This window comes from Myotis brandtii, unplaced genomic scaffold (assembly GCF_000412655.1).
Source record: "Myotis brandtii unplaced genomic scaffold, ASM41265v1 scaffold115, whole genome shotgun sequence".
NCBI classification, from domain to species: Eukaryota; Metazoa; Chordata; class Mammalia; order Chiroptera; family Vespertilionidae; genus Myotis; species Myotis brandtii.
The window spans coordinates 20,193,201-20,201,848 of NW_005353967.1; the positions used below are offsets into that span (position 1 = coordinate 20,193,201).

General features: G+C 41.3%; 1 pseudogene; it reads left to right on the forward strand.

Annotated features, from left to right (window-relative positions):
* The window catches only part of LOC106728405, a 2,266-nt pseudogene extending 1,779 nt beyond the window's left edge, over positions 1 to 487 (forward strand).
* Positions 488 to 8,648: the final 8,161 nt, after the last annotated feature.

Here is an 8,648-nt window from a genome sequence, read left to right on the forward strand (position 1 = left end):
GGGAACTGGGTGGAGGGGAGTTATGGGGGGAAAAAGAGGAACAAATGTAATAATCTGAACAATAAAGATTTAATAATAATAAAAAAATAATAATAAAATTAAAAAAAAAAGGCCAAGGCCATGTGCAGCCTATTCATTGCACCAACTGTGCCCAGTGCATGCCCAAGTACAAGGTCATTAAGAAGTTTGTCATTCAAAAGATAGTAGAGGCCGCAGCCAGTAGGGACATCTCTGAAGCGAGTGTCTTTGGTGCCTATGTACTTCCCAAGCTGTATGTGAAGCTACATTACTGTGTGAGCTGTGCCATTCACAGCAAAGTAGTCAGGAAGCATTCTCGTGAAGCCTGGAAGGACTGAACACCCCCACCCCGATTTAGACCTGCGGGTGCTGCCCCATGACCAAAACCCATGTAAGGAGCTAAGTCCTTAAGGAGTGAAGAAAAGTTCTCTGGGGGGGAAATAAATGGAAATTGTAATTTTAAAAAAAAGAAAGAAAGAAGCAAGTGAAGGAGAAAGAGAATGTGTGAGGGAAATGGATCACAAAAATTACAAGTAGTCAGTATTTTTTCAAGTGATAAAAAACTCTGTTTATATTGGTTTATTTATTTTTTAAATTAAAAAATTAATATTTTGACTCATATAACAGGGTAGTCCAGGTTCAGATGCATTTGGGGTCTCAAAGGCTTTGGGATTTGTTTATTCTTTCATCTTATTCGGCTTCCCTAGGTTAGCTCAGGAACCTTCTTCCTGAGTTCCATTCTATCTTCTCCATCAGGAGGAGCAGTTCTCCCCCCGACACTTCCAATGAAGGAATCTGAGTTCATCTGACAGACTCTGTTTGGTGTAGCTACCATTATTTGCTCATTTTAAAGCTGATCTCTGGAGGCAACAGATGTTTAGATAAGTCAATACCCATCTCTGGAGTTAGGCATGGAGGCATCCAAACCATATGGACTGATAATGAGAGAAAGGTGGTTTCCTAGGGGAAAATGGGGTCCTGTTCACAGAAGAAGGTGAAATGGATACAGCAAGAACATTAACTATCCACTATAGAAACCCGGGAAGAATGTTAAGTAGGGTGATAGTCAACACTGTCACATGACCCAGAGGTTGATGAGAATGAGATGGGCGTGAATGGGCACCTGTGGCTTAGTCATTTGTTTCTTTAAAGATCAGAAAAATGGGAGGAAAACACATTTTAGTGGGTGAAGAGGTGAGTGGGGGTAGAAACACCATAAAGGCAGGGATTTGATATTTTAAAGAAGTCTCTCAGTGAAAGGAAGCAGAGAGAATACTCTAGCCCAAATCCTACAATTACTGAGTTCTAGGCACTGAGGGCACTGAGATGAATAGTTCACCTCAAAGAAGCTTAAAGCTTGGAAGGGGAAGAGAGAATTGTCAATGAATACTATTCTACAGAGAAGGAATACTTAATGATTTCAAGGTTGCATGATGGGAAGATATACCAGTGACAGCCTGATATTAGGTCAGAGCTATCCTACAAGAATGTAATGAGCCCTAGCCGGTTTGGCTCGGTGGATAGAGCATCAGCCTGCGGACTGAAGGGTCCCAGGTTCGGTTCCAGTCAAGGGCATGTACCTTGGTTGCGGGCACATCCCCAGTAGGGGGTGTGCAGGAGGCAGCTGATAGATGTTTCTCTCTCATCAATGTTTCTAACTCTCTCTCTCTCCCTTCCTCTCTGTAAAAAATTAATAAAATATATATATATTTTTAAAAAAGAATGTAATGAAATCTACTCAAGGGTACATGGGAAGTGGTGCCTGAGCTGGGTTTTGTGGGATGAATAGGAGTTTGCTTTATGAAGCAAAATGGGGAAAAGAGAGGTAGGCAAAGGCAAACATTCTATAGGAGGCTCATGAGTGCATATTGCTGGTGTATAAAGTGCAGGGGTGTGGAAAGGACAAGTGGAGAAGGGCCTGTGTGATATCCCCAGGGGTTGGGCTTTGTCCTGCAGTATTGGGCAGTAGGCAGTGAAAGATTTTCGGCCAGAGCAAGACATACCAGATTAACATGTTAGAAGACTCTCTCTGGAGTCAGTCTGAAGAGGGACCTGTGTGGATACAGATGGGCCAGTTCATGGGAAGAAGTGATAGTGTTCAGCACAAAAACAGGGACCGAGAAGAGGGGATTCCTGGAGTGGAAGCTTCATCAGTAGCAGGGAAAACTCAAAACTGGTGATTGCTGGATAGGGAGAAAGAGGAAGCTCTGAAGGCAGGAGCTGGGGCTCTGGAAGGAGGAAATGAGCCCTGGAGAGGGCGATACCCGGACGGACGTTCAGGTGGGGAAGTAATAAAGGGAGGAGAGATCCCCGAGAGACAGGGAGAGGGGCTACAGACACTGGTGGCAGCTGAGACAGGCTGAGCACTGTGTGAGTGTGTGTGTGTGTGTGTGTGTGTGTGTGTGTGTGTGTGTGTAGGGGAGGAGGGGGGCGGAAGAGAAGATGGAGAATGTGGATAAGAACCCAAAGTGTTATTGAGGAGGGTGAGAACAGTTGGAGAGCTCTAATTTTCTGTTAAGATTGCAGTGAGATCACCTGTTGGGAGTGAGTGGGCCTCAGATTTCCCCGTGGGGAAAACGGGGTAGTAACAGAACCAATCAATCACTGAGTCATGCCAGCTGCACCCCCACCTGGCCCTCCTGGTTCCATTTGCCTTATCTAGGTCCTCATTAACTCAGCCACGCTGTGCAGGCCCCGGAAGTGGAGTGCGGTCAGACCTCCATCCCCCAGGAGCTTCTCAGACTTGCACCCACAGGCATCTAATTCGGGAGGCCTGCGGTGAGACCCCGCAGGACCCTTCATATAGGAGGCTCTGAAATGCATCCTAACCACCTGCCCTCCTCCCCCATCCTCTCAACTCCTCCCCTCCCCCAGCACACACACAGCTGAAGTACAGAGGACTGGGTCCTGGAATTTGCGATGATGTGGGAGAAGATGGGGTGGAATCGTTTGCAGAAACCGGGTGGGTGTCGAGTGACTCAGGAAAGGAGGACACGGAGAGCAGGCGGCTGTGCCAGCAGCTCCAGAAAAGCGCGGGGGCTCCTATTCTTACACCCAGGGGATATGCCTCCCCCAACCACACAAGAGTGCAGTGGCCACACAAGAGACCCAAATCTGTAAAAGCTGAGCACAACGGAAGATAACCAGACTTTTCTGACACTTCAAGGTAATTCTTCTAAAGGCAAGGAATGAAAATGGAGAGAAAAACAAATAATAATTAAAAAGACTATGGATAATAGAAAGGCACTGGGCGATATCTCCAAAAGTTGCAGCAGTTGTGTGAAGCACTGTCCTCTGCTGGTTACAGTGGGGCCTGCAGCTTTATGGCAACAGCATCCTTGACTTCTTGACTGCAACCTGGAGAGAGGACAGGTGAGTGAATGGGGCTTCTGAGTAACTGTAGGTCCAGTCAATGACTATCATTAACTACACACCATGGCTCTTCAGATAAAAGCTGAGCCTGAAACTTTGGATTTGCATATTTGCTAGGTAATGATGATCAGGTTAAGACACAAACTATTTAGGAAAAACACTGAAACCCTGAAAAAGTTTCCTTGGAAAATATTTTGATGTGCATTTAATGGCCACAGTCACCTGGAGATAAGCTGCAGAGGTAGAAATTTTTTCCTGGGATAAAGGAATAAATTTTCAAAAAAAATTTGGTAATTCTATGCTGTTAATAATAATGGCCAACGTTTTATTGAACATTTGTCATTATTGGCACCTTGTATGCATTATATCAATTAACTCTCACAATAACCCAATAAAGCAATAAGTATTATCAGGAATAAGGCAATAACTATTATCTAATTTATCCTAAAATCATTGTGCATCCTTCTAGTTAAGGTTGTGCCCAATGCTTTATCACATAGACCAAAAGTGTTTATTTCGTGTAATGGTTCCACGGAGGTGTTTCTTGTGACTGGGTGCCTCTCTTTCTCCCTGTGCTGATTCAGGCACTCAGGCTCCTTCTGGCCTGTGGCTCTCTATTAACAGGCACTGGTCCTTTTTATACACATCTAGCCTGTCAGAAGAAAAGAGCAAGGAGAAAGCACTCTTGCTTCTTAAAAGCTGTGGCTCATCTGCCAATGGCAAGAACTAGACCAGTGATGGCGAACCTTTAGAGCACGGCGTGTCAGCATTTTGAAAAACCCTAACTTAACTCTGGTGCCGTGTCACATATAGAAATTTTTGATATTTGCAACCATAGTAAAACAAAGACTTATATTATTGATATTTATTTTATATATTTAAATGCCATTTAACAAAGAAAAATCAACCAAAAAAGTGAGTTCACGTGTCACCTCTGACACGCGTGTCATAGGTTCGCCATCACTGAACTAGACCATTGGCCACAGTTAGGGCTAAGGGGGAAGGGAGTATTGTTTCTGTCTGGTCAGTCTGCACCATGGGAGGGGGAGCAAGGATTTCAGTGGTCAACTGGCCATCTCTTCCCTCCCTCTAGTAAGTATGAAGGATGGTTCACTGACTCAGGTCACTGACTCAGGGAGCAAGGATTTCAGTGGTCAACTGGCCATCTCTTCCCTCCCTCTAGTAAGTATGAAGGATGGTTCACTGACTGCCTTCAAGGAGGATGAAGGCAGCTGATCACTTCCCCCATTGAGCACCGCCTCAAGATCCTGAGGCTGGGTTTTTTTGTTGTTGTTTGTTTGTTTTTTCCCCCTGTTGTTTGTGTCCACTGGTTAGGCATTGATCAGACTGTCAAACCTCAGAGGCTGGGGTTTTTAACAATAAAACATTTGTGTGGCACTTTTCCTGTTGACAAAGCACATTCCCTATTTATTATCTCATTTAATCCCCATAACTCCTTGTGAGGTGGGTTAATTACCTTTATTTCCCAGATAAGAAAACCAAGGCTAAGCATCAGGTGGCTTGCCCAAATTCCCACAGTTGGGACTCAAGGTATTGTGATTGCCAGATCCTAGAAATAGTGGCAGCTGCTAAGCTTAGGAGGAGCTTGATCAATCAATCAATGAACTTGTATGCATTTATGCATAACCCATGGACACAGACAATAGGTTGGTGAAGGCCTCAGGTGGGGGGCGGGGGGGGGGGGCCCAGAAAAGATCAATGGGGGGAAAAAGCAGACATATGTAATACTTTCAACAATAAAGATCTATATATATAAAAGCCTAAGTGACCATCTGACCGTTCAACCATTAGATCGTCAGCTATGACATGCAATGACCAACAGGGGGCAGATACTCAATGCACAGGCATGGAAACATGGAACAGATTGATGAATCTCAGAGGAAAGGGGGAGAGGGCAGGACAGGAAGAAATTAACCAAAGATCTTATATGCATATTAGAGGCCCGGTGCGTGGGGTCCCTAGGCCTAGCCTGCGGGGATCTAGCCAAAACCGACATCCCCCGAAGGGTCCCGGATTGTGAGAGGGTGCAGACCAGGCCGAGGGACCCCATCGGTGCATGAATCCGGGCCTCTAGTTTAATATTAAAAAAAAAGATAGTTTATGGTGAGAGGAGAGGAGTGGTCAGAAATGTGAGCATAAACAGGTGATGCAACCCATGGTATGAATAGACATTATTCATTAAAGAGGGACCCTGGTGATTATTTGTCCAATTACTGCCAGGAATTCTAAAATTAGAAAAGGCTGGTAGTGGGAGAGAAAGGAGGCAGCAAGTGAGGAGTGGCAAATAGAGGCTGTTGGAGAGATAACAAGGTTCTAAAATTTTATCTTTATTTTCTACCTTTACCAAATGTCACAGAACAAATAAAACAATTTACATTGAAGATTTTATTTACCCTTGATAATTCTATCATGTTCTTGATTGTTGTAGATTTTTCCTCCTGGGAGTTTGAATCTTCAAGGAGGAGCTAGCTCTATGTAAATTTCACCAAGCCTTCATTCTGTGCTAGTTTTACCATTTAAAGATTTTTAAAAATATATTTTTAAGAATAGATGTGAAATGTTAAAATATATAAAACAGAAAAGTAATATACAAACATACAGATACTCAACTAAATTAAAATAGTAGCTATTTCTAGATGTCTTTCTGTTATTGATTTCTAGGTTAATTTCATTTTGTTCAGAGAATAGAGTTTGATTCCAATTATTTTACATTTGGTAAGGTTTGTTAAAGGCACAGATTATGGTCCAACTTGGTAAATGTTCCACGTGCACTTGAAAAGAAGTGTATTCTGCTATTGTGGGTAAAGTGTCCTATATGAATATAGTTCAGGTCAAGTCTATTCATAGTGTTGCTCAGGTCTTCTGCATGCTTGCTGTTTTTCTGTCTTCTTGTTCTGTTAACACTTGTTACTGAGAGAAAGTGTTGAAATCTCTAGCAAAACTGTGGATTTATCTATTTTCCCTACATATTTTGCTACATGTTTTGCAATTCTGTTGTTGGGTCATACACATTTAAGATTATTTTATCTTCTTGGTGAATTGAGTCCTTTGTTATTATGAAATGTCTGTCTTTATCTCGGGAATATTTCTTGCCCTGAAATCTTTATCTGATCATAATGTAGCCACTTGAGTATGGTATATTTTTCTCCATCATTTTACTTGTAACCTATCTCTGTGTTTACATTAAAGTGGATTTCTGTATTTTTTAATTGAATTTATTGTGGGGGGGGGGGACATTGGCTAAAAATGTTATATAGGTTTCAGGTGTATAATTCTATAAGACATCATCTGTATATTGCATTTTGTGTTCACCACCCCAAGTCAGTCTCCTTCCATCACCAATTATCCCGCCCTGTACCGTCTTCTACCTCCCCCCAACCTTCTTTTCCCTTTGGTAATCACTCTACCATTGTCTGTGTCTATGAGTTTTTTGTTTGTTTGTTTGCTTTGCTTAATCCCTTCCCTTTTTCACCCAGCCCTACAACCCTCCTTCTCTCTGAAAGCTGTCAGTCTGTTTCTATTTTGTTCATTAGATTCCACATATGAGTGAAATCATATAGTATTTATCTTTCTCTGACTGGCTTATTTCACTTAGCATAATGCTCTTCAGGTCCATCCATGTTGTCACAAAGGGTAAGATTTCCTTTTTTTTCCCCCACAGTTGAGTAGTATTCCCTTGTGTAAATGTACCACAGCTTTTTTATCCACTTGTCTATTGATGGGCACTTGGGTTGCTTCCAAATCTTGGCTATTGTAAATAACGCTGAAATGAACATAGGGGTGCATATATTTTTTCAAATTAGTGTTTTGGGTTTCTTCGGATATATTCCCAGAAATGAAATCACTGGGTCATAAGGCAGTTCTATTTTTAATTTTTTCAGGAAACTCCATACTGCTTTCCACAGTGGCTGCATCAGTCTGCATTCCCACCAACAGTGCACAAGAGTTCCCTTTTCTCCATTATGCTCATCGACATTTGTTTGTTGATTTATTGATGATAGCCATTCTGACAGGTGTGAGGTTATATCTCATTGTGGTTTTTAATTTGCATTTATCTGATGATTAGTGATGTTGAACTTTTTTTCATATGTCTATTGGCTATCTGTATGATCTCCTTGGAGAATTCTACTCAGGTCCTTTGTCCAATTTTTAATTGAATTGTTTGTTTTTTGGGGGTTGAGTTTTATAAGTTCTTTATAAATTTTGAATATTAATCCCTTATCAGATCATTGGTGAATATGTTCTCCCATTCAGTGGGTTGTCTTCTCATTTTGTTGGATGATTTCCTTTGCTGTGCAAAAACTTTTTAGTTTGATGTAGTCCCATATGTTTATTTTTTCTTTTGTTTCCCTTGCCTGAGGTCTCCGAGACATATACATCCCACAATTAATAATGTGCTGTATCTTCATAACCTTTTAATTCAAAATACAGGGTGGGGTAAAAAAAGGTTTATAGTTGTGAGTATGCAAAACACAGAATTTATTCTTTTTAAAAAACATTGATTTTAGAGAAAGAGGAAGAGAGAAACATCAATTTGTTATTCTGCATATTTTTTATGCATTCATTGGTTGTTTATTTATGTGCCCTGACAAAGGATCAAACCCACAACCTTGGAATATTGAGACGATGCTCTAATCAAATGAGCTTCCATGCCAGGGCCCAGAGTTTATTCTTGTATTTTTTTTTTTTTTTAGTTATTGTACTATTTTCCATATGAACAACTGTAACTTAGTTTTGCCCCACCCTGTATTTTCTCATTTTCCCTATGACTTCTTCCTTGACCCATGGACGAATTAGAAATACATTGTTCAATTGTTTAGAATCTCTCCATATCTTTTTTGGTTATTGATTTCTAATTTAATTCTGATGTGGTTACAGGACATATTGAGTATAACTTGAATCCTATTAAAGGCATTGAGACTTGTTTTATGGCCCAGTGCCATTGTCTGTGTGGATTATGTATGTGCATTTGCAAAGATGTTATTCTGCTGTTTTGGGGTGTGATGTTCTATAACCATTAATTAGAGCAAGTATGATTCAGATCTTCTATATCTCTTCTGATTTTCTAATTACTTATTCTATCAGTTACTGGAAAAGGCATTGGAATTTTGTATTTCTTCTTTCAATTTTGTTAGTTTATGCTCTATGTGTTTTGTAACTGTTTTTAAATATATAAATACTAGAGGCCCGGTGCACAAAAATTTGTGCACTGGGGGGGGGGGGGGGGGGGGCGGGGG